This window comes from Patella vulgata, chromosome 2 (genome assembly GCF_932274485.2).
Source record: "Patella vulgata chromosome 2, xgPatVulg1.2, whole genome shotgun sequence".
Classification (NCBI taxonomy): Eukaryota; Metazoa; Mollusca; class Gastropoda; family Patellidae; genus Patella; species Patella vulgata.
In genome coordinates, this window is record NC_065880.2 from 68,769,985 (window position 1) to 68,782,474 (window position 12,490).

At 34.1% G+C, this 12,490-nt stretch overlaps 1 long non-coding RNA gene across 1 annotated transcript in view; it reads right to left on the reverse strand.

The window, feature by feature from the left end:
* Positions 1–10,077, reverse strand: part of LOC126812537 (uncharacterized) — a 36,237-nt gene extending 26,160 nt beyond the window's left edge. The window contains exon 1 of the long non-coding RNA XR_007675982.2: positions 9,784–10,077. This is a non-coding gene — a long non-coding RNA (uncharacterized LOC126812537). The remainder of the gene's footprint in view (positions 1–9,783) is intronic.
* Between the last annotated feature and the right edge of the window lie 2,413 nt (positions 10,078–12,490).

Sequence of the window (12,490 nt, forward strand, 5' to 3'; positions counted from 1 at the left end):
TATTCAAAAGCAAATTCAAAGACTTTACCTATTTGATCTGACAAATGATGACAAATAGTTCTTAACAGCTGGAAACTTTTGCAACTTAAAATATAATTATTCGGTAAATGTCTCTGTATAGGTTGATTTACTGAATACCACAGGGGGTGGGGCACAGAATAAACAACTACTGATCAGATCTAGCTGTTGTTAGAATAATAAAGGTCAAAACAAATGCCATTATTTTGACGCGCTTTTGTGACCTTAGAATTGCAATAAAAACCTAATCGGAAAATGCTTTTGAGAAAACAAAAATCCTATCAAACTGCTACTAAATCTTATTCAGAAAGATTCATAGATTTATAAAACGTTCATACAAAATTTACAAAACGATCATACATATACAAAACCTTCATAGATATACAAAACGTTCATAAATATACAAAACATACAAAACGTTCATAAATATACAAAACGTTCATAAATATACAAAACTTTCATAAATATACCGATCCTTTATATAATTTACAACATAGTTGTATTTAAAGCAAGAATTTAAGTTTACTCAATCAATCAATGCGAAGGAAAGCAAACAATCTACGTCAGCACATTAAACCTACGTCAGCAATAAAAAAAATATATATAATTCAAAGGAAATTAAATCTATAGTTGCTCATTTCCAAAATAGTTTATATACATTTGTCCAGTCAACCAAGAATGCTAAAATATTTACGATCTATAATGTACCGAACAATTTACTTTTCAGAGAAACATCAAACATGGGGTAACTTGGCTTCTATTATTGTCTATATACAACAAAAATAATCGACAAAAACAAACACTATTTTAAAAAATCTAAAATAAATGTGATATCAATATATTAAATTAAAAAAAAATAGAGTCGATTCCGTGACATAAGCGGCAAGATCTGGCATAAAGATAAAAAAATTCTTCCATTTTAGATTACACATCAGTGACTGAAACATGTTTCGTTCCAAGATTTCATATACCCCTGGGCTGGATGTACAGAGATATGAAGTTTCTTTACCCATCACGATTCTTTTCCCAAGATACATGGACGCGAGATTGTTGGTTTAATTCCCGGCTATATAATTCATTGGTGACTTTGTGTAGGAGATTGGTATATATAGATAATAACCATATAAAGATACTATGGGCAGAGCAATAAATCACGAAGCTCGGTGATTACATTTTGTCTAGAGACAGGCTTTAATAGGATCAACAAATAATAAGGGATAGAAAATATCGACTCTCTAATAGTATATAAGGTTTTATAGCGCCTTTTAAAAATGTGAACTCATTAATAATGTTGTTTTGAGATCACTATAAATTGTACCACAGCTTAGTGGGCGAATCTTTTATCGCGGCCTATCAAAACATTAATAGGATCTTGTCTGCGTGAACAAAAATCCGCCTTAGTACACCAAAGGTAAGATCTAAGTTTGTTTCCAAATAGGAACCTAGCCTACTGCGTTTTATGATTGTTCTTAACGGGCAAATAAGACATATTTGATTACTGAAATGTTGTTTCCAAAAGAAAGAAAACGCACTCTCTTCTTGTAGTAACATGGTAAATAGAAAATATTACAATGGTGGATTCTTTTAGAATGCTGAAATGAATCTTCCATGTTAAAGTGAGTAAGTCCACACTGGAAGTTTGTTTAAAGAATCTTCCTTTACGTCTAAAATAAATTTCTGTAAAGAACTGTAGCACGAGGAACAAAAACTTTTCGGAAAGGATTCAAAATTATGTTTTACGCAATAGTTGATCAAATTATTCCCTTTTTTTAAAAATAATCACAATCTTTCGGCATTCGTTTTAGGGAAGAACAAAGCAGAAAATGTGCATTGCATTTATTTTGATATAATTAACAGAAAACCCACTGGTATGTCTGTTGATCCTTTAAAACCTGATTCTTCAAGTCATTATATAGGGACGACGTGACTTTGATAGAATTCCATACTCGACAAGAAATTCTGGCTTTTTTTGCACCTGTATTTCAATTACAGGATATTTAGATGAGAAAATGAGATAGAGAGAGAAGTAAATTGGAATAATAACACGGGATGTCATTTTCCTTCTTTAATTACAACTGGTTCCTGTGTGCTCTAGTGACTTATCACTTCAGCAGCACAATGCCCCAGGCATTCACCTAATGGAAATGTCAGTAGATTTCTGATGGATACGGCAATTTACCGAAGACAAACTCGGATTCAATTCGTTCATCTTACCAGACGTCTCCGGCTTCAGAAAAATTTGCATATAATATCGCGTAATGACTGTTTCTGATTGCGACTGGTCTTACATTAAATCTCACGTCTTCTATAAGACATAATCAAAGGTATTGGTTTACTACCTTACCGTCCCTAATCTTACATAAATCTCTCCATTCTTAAATTATACCCATGCAAGCATTCAGGATAGGAAATGGAGTAGCAAAATAGAATAGTTTACAATATATTATGCATATACAGTATGTCGATTTTTGTTCTCGTTGCACTTGTTGATCCTATATTGGGGTTGTTTGAAATAGCATCATGGATTCTTTTAAACGTTTGGATGTAACTTTTAGTTACTATCATCAACCGAATAGATTTTCTTTGTTTGTTGTTGTTTCTTTTTAAATAAATAAAATATTAAGGTTTTTGATTAAATATTTTTTTCAATCAAGAAGGTTTTATTCTCCTTTATCAGACGTAATCTAGATTTAGCATTTTAGCTAGGCTTTAAAATTCCATCACAACAACCACTTTGGTTAAGTTAGCATCAGGCAAGGGGCCTCATTATTGATACTCCCCGCACCGGTAGTAGTTATGATTTCAGTGAATGGATCCGGGGGCTAGTCGTAAGCGTCCACTGCGCTGTACAGTCCCGCAACTGAACATTTACCCCTTTTCAAAATTATACCCATTGGCGGTTGTTTTTTATTTCTGTATTAAAACTTGGCACAGACTGTTTTGAAAGGGTCATGCCTCGCCTAGTGCACCACCTAAAAATTTAGATGAAAAGAAATCCCTATCATAAAGTTCTGTTCCATCAAATCTATAATGGAATTATGCAAGTTTGAAATACTATATACATGTCGACTAATCACATGACGCATTTTGAAATGTCACTGCTTACTAAGGTGATATGACATCATTAGTAAGGTCTATCGATTTCCTAGTAAAAACATGTTCTTATCCGATCAACGACTGAAGTCTTTTAATACTTTCAATCTGAATTTAATCAGTCAGATAACATCATATAAAAAAGCAAGATTCAAACCTCTCATTAAAGCGCCTAACATGAGGCATCAACTTTTCTGAGACAGTAAGTCAGCAACATTTTAATTAACTTCCTCCTGGTGACATTTCAAACAATAACTGTTTGTAAACTTGTAGAGAGAGCGGGGGATTAACAAAATCTTTATTCGTTATGCATGGGTCATTAGTAGTAGGAGGATTCCGGTGAACCTATAGAAAACTCACGACTCTTTCTTTGTAACGTACAAGTAATTGTTCGACACCAGTAATGTCACACCACGTTTCTTGACTTTATAATCAACGCCTTTCCCACAGACAGCAATAAAGGGATACTTTGTCTGAAAATGTACCGCGAATAAATTAGATAAATTCTTCAAAACCAAGTAACAGTAGGTGATTTATTGTTCTTCTAACGGTTGACATACCCTGGCTTGCGTGCGACACCAGCAACTACTCTCTTTTTTATGAAAAGTCGCGGGTAATACAGATAAAAACTGAGTCTTTTGAATCTCATTTTGAAAAATATATGCGTTTTCAGATGAAATCTTACATCATCTGAAAACGTATATATTTTTCAAGACTTTAGCCCATGTGACAAACCACAATTATAAGACGGGGTATTTCCATCGAATGTTTATTCAAACGCGTATGGTCGTATTTCACTGTATATGACAGATTGAGCTATTTAATTAAAACTTCAATGAATGAATGTACTTTCACGGACCCATTCCAAGTAAATCACGAACAGGTTTGTTTATTTACGATAACTAATTAACAGATTAAACAAAATCTAAAGACAAAAAATTATATCACTTGATGTCTTGTCTTCGGTTTAATCAGACTAGGCGTGTTTTTGATGTAAAATTTAATTATACTACGTAAAACACGCCTCTAGTGTACGTGCCTCATATTGTTCTTGTCACATCTTGGATGTCTTTAAGACGGACCTACGTGTGTGGTGATCTCTTCAAAAACCTCATGAATACAGATTCCATAGAATCGAGGTCAAGCTTCTACTGGAAATAGTTGGAGGTTATCTGAGATTTTCTATTGATTAGCTTAAGAGATGGCGGTTTGAAGCAAAACGATGGATTAAAATCTACTCAAAGACATCTGTCGCTGAAATTTTAACCTGATTTTATTTCTGAACATTTTAAAGAAACTAATTATGTATACCGATTGCGTTATAAAGATTGCATCATCTTTAAAATGGATAACTTAGAGTTGAAGCAAGTTGTTTTTCTTTATTGTTTTCTAGCCATGCGCTAAAGTTCAAATTAAAAGTAAAGTAACATTAAACGGAAATAAGACGGTAGCAGCATGTAATAAGAAGGTTGCAGCATCCAATAAGAAGCATGTAATAAGGTAGGGCATGTAATAAGAAGGTTGCAGCATGCAATAAGAAGGTTGCAGCATGCAATAAGAAGGGAACATCATTTATTAAGAAGGTATAATTATGTAATAAGACTATAACAGCATGTAATAAGAAGGTAACAGCATGTAATAAGAAGGTATCAGTATGCAATAAGAAGGTAGCAGCATACAATAAGAAGGTGGCAGCATTTTAAAGACGGTATCATCATGAAATGAAATATAGCAGCATGTAATAAGAAGGTAACAGCATTTAATAAGAAGGTAGCAGCAAGTTATAAAAAGTTAGCAGCATGCAATAAGAGGTTAGCTGCATGCATAAGAATGTGGCAGCATGCAACAAGAAGGTAGCAGCATATAATAAAAAAGGTAGAAGCCTGTTTGTTTTACTACAAAGCAGGACTGACGCGCATTAACCATCGACATACAAACATCGAACTGCAATGGAGAATCGACTTTTGAAATTTTAATAATAATTGTCATGAACAATTTTACACTACACTATAATCTAACCTGTATTATATCACAGTATTCTGACAGGGAGAGTAATATATATTTCAGACAATAGTTATAACCCCTAAACTACTAAGATTCATTTCCATTATTCACCACAATACGCAACCCTGTATACCAATACAGACAAAACTTTGAAATGATCTGAACACCGTCTTCAAATAGTACAAGATAAAAAAACCCTAATCAACCTCTGTTTAATCAGGGTTCAATAGTTCTGATCCCGACCTATCACGTCCTAAATGGACAGCTTGTCTTCGAAGCCTGTGGATAATTCCCTCGACTTGAAACGATATCAACAAAATTCACAGAAATCTTACTGGATAAATGCCCATTTGTCGTCTTAAGAGGAAATAACGTAACGAATAACATTAGATGTAGAGGAATGAATATAACTGCATCTTGCTCCCATAAAACATTTATCTTTATTGTAACACAAGCTTTTACTCATCTCTGACGATTATGTAACAAAAAACTGAATGTGTGAATAACGTTATACAATTAGTTAACATTATTTTTAAGAGCGATTCTATGTAAATACATGTTCCATTGACTCGTCGGGTTGAATATTTACAAAGCTATGCAGAATTAGTGGAAGTAGAAACCCTAGGGAGAAATACCACTAGAATCAGCTAGCAAATCAATGCTTTGTCAAACAAATTAACTAAAGTACGATCTCGCCTTTCCTGTGTGCAATCAATTATTCAGAAAAGCCAAATCTCCAGTTTAAACCCAGTGAATATGCTAAGAGAATTGATCTCGTGTAATGTTTCCTTAAGCAGGGAAAATGACAACTCGATTCTACCGTAAATTTCATTCTCAGATCTGCGTGAGTTTGTAAAGGAAATTAGGGTATACGATAAATCAATTTTCAGGCTTTGATAACGTCTGGCTTTGGTACACAACAAAATATTATAATACAATGATTAAAAGAGCTCAAAGAGAAACCGTTAATTTGGATGGTATCTTGGCAATAAACATATGCATGTATTTCTACGAGTTTTAACATTATAGTTTATTGAAATAGCAATGATATATAAGTGAGGCATTTTATATGATAAATAAGAGAGATATTTTTGTGTAATAATATTTTAAAAAAGATTACACAGGTATGGTACTTTATTTAAAGATACATTATGGGAGATTCGATAACGAGTTGACAGTTCTCACTATAATAATTAAAAACTAGATAACGTAAAGGCAATTTGCTGAAAATTTCATTCATATTGATCCACCATGAACCGAGAACTAAGCGAATAAAATTTCTGCCTAGCCTCGGTCATCATTACTAAAGTCAGTACGTTAAACAGCATAGTCTCGATTATCCATTTAATCGTTTAATCGAGGAAAGTTATGCAGTAAATCGGATCACAATCCACTCAAGATCGCAGGCTAGCGATGCCATCTAGAGTTGATTATGGTCTGGATAAGTCAACTAATGTCTAATTAATAATTTAGATAACATTTCAGGCCTAAAGAAAGACCTGCAATAGACAGATTTAGCTCTTGCATAATGTATGTTTAACCTACGCCCGAAAATCTAGACAAAAGATGTGTTTTACTCATAGAAACATCATTGGTCAATATATTTCTTAAACTACTAAGATTCTGGTTACAATCTAATGGACTTTGAGTTTAACTCGGATATATCATATTGTAATACCATCTTAATATTTATATTTTTGTACAATTAATAAACGTGTCATCATCCAGTTTATTATGGAATAAAACAATCTAAAATTGTCAACAATGCAACTTCACGACATAAAAAGAACTGGCTCGTCAGTAAAAAGAAGATCCGGGAGATAAATCCTAGTTGTACCATTGAAATGGTAAGGGGGTTTTCGCTCTAAAACTCTGAAAAGACGTTTCCTTTTTTACCCAGTGAACAGTCTTTGCAAATTTGACCAGTTGAAGAGTTTTCACACAAAAAAGTCAAATGAACAAAGCTAAGTAATAAACAGTAACATTATTGGTCAATATATTTCTTAAACTACTAGATTCTGGTTACAATCTACTTGATTATATTAACCGCAAAACACGCAAAAATAGTTTTCTAGTTAATACAAAACAAAATCACTCATTGATAAGTCGTTAATAACTATTTAGTTGGAGTAGTAAGGAATACATATGTAGATGAAATCGATCAGATATGTTTTTATTACAGTGGTTTACAAGAGTTACCAAGGCACTGATCCCAAAGCTATAATTAAACAATATGCCAATTTATTTAGACCAGAAGCATAACACATGTGTTTACGGATACCCGACCAAAATCGCCGACCCTAAACGGTTTTCCTCATTTCCCAACGCGATCCAACACGGATATTTCGATATTTACAACAGCCATAATCTTGATTATTTTTCGGAACCTATCAATAATTAACCAAAAATAATAAACACCTTACCGTATTTATTTCAAACGGCATGACAAAGTCTAGCGAATGCATGTATTCACTGCATAAGTATATGCTGAGTATCCGCCTAGTCATATTCAGGCGACCACAGTATACTAATGGTACCACGATTTATACCGTGACTCGATTTCCAAGTTTATATAATCATTTAAAACACTCAAAGCAATGCTAAAAATAAAGTAATTGTATAGTATACTGCAACATTCGACAATATCAACTAATTACGTCACAGTATTTCATACATGATAGATTAAATATAAACGAGGACCTGTCCTAGACACGATGTATGTGTGGTTGGGTGTGTTTTGATATATATTTTTTTAAAAAAATAACCTGACTTACAGACCAGTATTTTTCTCTTTTAGCCTTATCGAACACAGACAAATAATTCTGGCCAAACGATGTCACTTAAGAGAATTGGACTAATATCGGTTTGTTTGTCTACTCAGAGAGCCACTTACTATAACAGTCCCTGATACTGAATAAAACCACACCATAGAATTTGCTAGCCCCAATTTGCCAAAAGTAAATAATAAACTGAAACTCATTTCCATACTTAAAGACATGGTACCGGATTTAACTGTGTATCCGAAACAATAGTGCGTTTAAAATTGTGACAAACACCACATACCATAACTTTTACTTCACATACAGAACTTGTCTAAAGATGGTCTGCAAGATGAAAACATCTTATGCCCACCGGAAACTTTAATCGTAATTTTAAAATTACGAAACAAATGACGAATTTACAAATTTAATGACTATCTGATACTAAATTTTGCCAATATAGCGATAAAGGTTTTGAGGAGACTATCAATGAAAATCAATAAAGAATTCTCCTGAGATGGGGGATGATAATTAGAGCAATCGCTAGCTTAATCAAGAGGCTTTTTCCTTTTACCAATATTGATAACCTATTCCAGAATCATATCAAGGTCGGGCGGAAAAGGAAGTGTGTGTGTGTGTGTGGGGGGGGGGGGGGCTTTAACTTCACAGTGGCCATGTGCACTAAACGGTTATAGGAATAGGCTTGCGTAAATTAGGTACGCTCGTATACCTACTTTTCCTATACCACTTAATTATACAATTATTTACTGAAGACATTCATTCCTTTCTACTCCCTTCCTGCTGCCTACATATGAAATTTTTTGGAATTGTATTTATAAAACCTTTGATATAATCCTAAATATGCATAATGTCTTATTAATAAACAGCCCTATTCAATTACAAGCTTTTGGAAAAAAACGAGCATGCTTAGAAGTAGATTTAGAATCCTTGGGATATTATGTAAACACCACTGAGAGTTTTTTATCAGCTCTCCCAAACATTTAAATCTTCGGAGTTTTGGGGAATTTTCATACAGATCGCGATCCTGACATATGACATACATACATTATATATCCATATCAAGTATCAACCAAAATGCATCGTCGACCTTTGTCAAACTTACTAACAGAAAGTTTTGTACAAAACAATATACATTTACAAGACGCATTTTTTTCACACGGAATCCCACCCTGGCTTAGCTTTTCGAAAGCTGAATTCAAAGACGCATCTCCCACTTTATTTCGACTTATCTATTCAGTTGTGCACAAAACAAAAGATCTATTACATATCAATGTATTTATTCTAGCTTTTCGTCAAAATGCGGTATCGACAAGTTCTATTGTTTTGGACACAACTCCAAAAGTCTCTGGGGAATATTTGAAAATCGAACTGACGTATTTCAACGTATTTCACCATTAAAAATCAAATAACCATAAAAGGAGTCAGACCTTCGATCTATATGTACTATAACCCATCTATGTTATACGTATCCAAACGTACATTCATATCAACAATATATATACTCAGCCTAGTTCATGCGTCGAAGGAAATGTTACAAGAAAAGACATGTAAATCGAATCCTGAAAGTAGAAATTATCGCTTTGAACTCATTATCTTAGACACAGTTCACAAGAAAGAATGCGAGGAGATAACTATCAGGGTCCAGACAAAAACAATACCCATAAATCAACTGACAAACCTTCCAACCTTTTTACGATAATAACACGAGAAACCGTTCATTATTCAACTGTAATGAGGCGTCGACTTGTGTACACATTATTAATACTTTACACACGTCTCATTTAAACCTAGCGATAAATATCTTTATAAAATATCGATAAATTAAGATGGCGTGACACAATTCAGTTTATGTAAACATGTTTATATATAAACTAATTTAATAACTTACCCAACAAAATTCAACTCAATTAAAGAACATGCATACACTTGTATTTTTTTCTTTTTTAGTTCTTCGCGCACAACAGGAAACGTTCTCTGGAATTTTATCAACGCACGAGTAACTCAGCACATGATTAGGAAATCGACTGCCACACAGCAATATATCTTTTCAAATCCCGCAGCTTTGGTGGTAATTTTTAATATGGGTCTGTTTAGCAGCAGTAGGCTTATATTAGACGTGGCTTGAATCGACTAAAAATAACAGAAATTCCAATGCCTGTTTCCATCGAGGCCGCCATAAAATCGATACCCAGCAAATATGAATTAATGACAATGCATAGCACGCACTTGGCTTAGAGAACTAGATACAGTATGATGTTACAGAGAAAGGATCTCTGACTGAGATATATGATTGCGTGATACTAAGAGAATGCACACGACAGACTTAACAGATGATCACATACCATGCTTGTTTGATCTCACTATGGTGATGAGTATATTAAAAGGAACCAAACATCACATCAAATATAGGTTTTATTAATAAAAAAAAACTTGAATGATCACATCATGATTAGGTTAGATGTTACTAATCAAACACGTCATTCAAGAGTGCTGATGACTTTTAAAACTTTTATTTATATTTAATCACTAACTAAATATGATTAATATATATTTTATACGCCCATTATGTTAATGTGGTTGCTTAATATTGTCGTTTGGAGATTTTCATAGATATACCCCTTATTAGGATGATCCCTATTGAAATTTAATGTTATTGCGAATGTTATATTAAAATTAACTGAGATACTGACTAGCTACAAAGTTGAATTCAAATAAAATGTCAGTCATTGTCGATTATTCGCAGAGCTTTCCCATGCCCGAGAAAAAAAACAACGTTGAAGTTGAATCTATTAGCCGGATTTACCTTTAGGTTTTGTTCTCGGGCCAAAGTGTCGAATGTTTTTGATACTGTCATAAGTCTTTCTAATTCTTACACGCGCTTTAGGTAGTCTCAAACATTCGTCATCATGCCCGGCTTTGCTCAGTTGTGTTTAAAGTACACATTTTTCTTCCTCTAGCTATGAGGGTGGGGGACTGGGAGAGGCCAAGTGCGTAGAATAGCCAAGGGCCTCACTTCATCTAAATCCGGCATTGGTTAGCTGACAAGATGTCGAAACCAGCCCATGACGTGAAAGGGACACTTTTAATAAATAACTTGTCTATATCTGGGTTTTATATCGTCATCAAAATATGACATAACTAATAATCTCAAATAACAAATGAAATAGCTTTTGGGAGAAGCATTCGTTGGTAAGAATATTAGAGACTACGAACAGAAATTGTTACTCCGATATTGTTGTCTGTATTTCGTTTGCTGCTACGATAAATGTAATGGCTCAGACGATCGGGTAATAAAATAGAATAGAATAACATGACAATGCTCAAGTCGACGTTGTTCTCTTAATAACCCCACTGCCTTAGATTTATGTCTCTTGTAGTCATAGCAACGACGAGAATCGGTATAGAGAACATATTTTATTACGCCTCGTCACTATTAAGAAGGGAACCCCGTAATAATATTTTGTTGGGGTTTTTTTTGTAGGGCCTACTCCAAGAAATTTCCTTTTGTAGATACTTGAATATATACCATTTAAAGCGGTGTTGGTTAGTTTTGAATATTATAGACTGTTGACAGACCACTGACAATAAAACAAAACTTGTGCATTTTCTCATATATAGGTAATCTGTCACGGATGATAAACATGCAAGGTTTGTTTTTCAAAATAAGTTGACCGATCAGTAGGACCGATCAGGATCAATGCGAATAGGAAACGGTATTTGAATTTTAATATAAAAGTTTTTCTTTGTCGTATGTGGGAAGTTTGTCTCAGTCATACTACAACATTTTCAGCAAATGGATCTTTTAATAGATCTACATTCAATGGCACACTGGTTAGTAAGCGTGGAGGGGGGGGGGGGAGGATTTGGGGTGGAGGTCTAATGCGTGGGCCGAAGATCATAAGGCATGTTGCACCAAATTGGGCATGTATTTTCTGAATAAGTTTGAAGTTTGAGCACATACTTTTCAGTTCTCGAGTTTTTCTTTCGATCATATTCAGGCTTTCATATTTTTCAATGATGTTATCCAACATGTCCTTGTACTGCCCACGGCATTGCATACTTCCTTTTCATCTCCAATGTTACGCTGCATAACCTTATTATTCCTGTTAAATCTTGGCTTTTTCATGTTGTTTTTTTTTGTGCTGAACACTTACTGTCATGGGTTTTCATCTCTATCCAGCCCTCCCGTTTCTTCATTTTCGTGCTATTAAAATCATCTGTAACAGTTGTTTGTCGTCCCTTCTCACTTTGTTCAACAGGGCTGGGAATGGGTTCTAGTAATTTATCAACCAAAGCTTTTAAAACAGGATCAACGCGTGGCCTCCTCCTTTAACGATATCTTACTTTGGACTATTTTCTGGACAGTCGAAGGGTTTCTTGTCGAAGTCGGTTATATCTTCTGATTTTTCTACACCACCTATTCATACAAATCGTCGTGTTTAGAATACGGACAATGTGATTAAAACACAGATCCTTTTTCGTTTCGTTTTTATAGTTCAAAATTTCGTTTTACTTGTCTTTACTACACTAGGATCTGGAAAAGTTTCTATCATTGGCGTGTTCTGAATGATGTAAGGGGTTAGTCAAAGAAACGG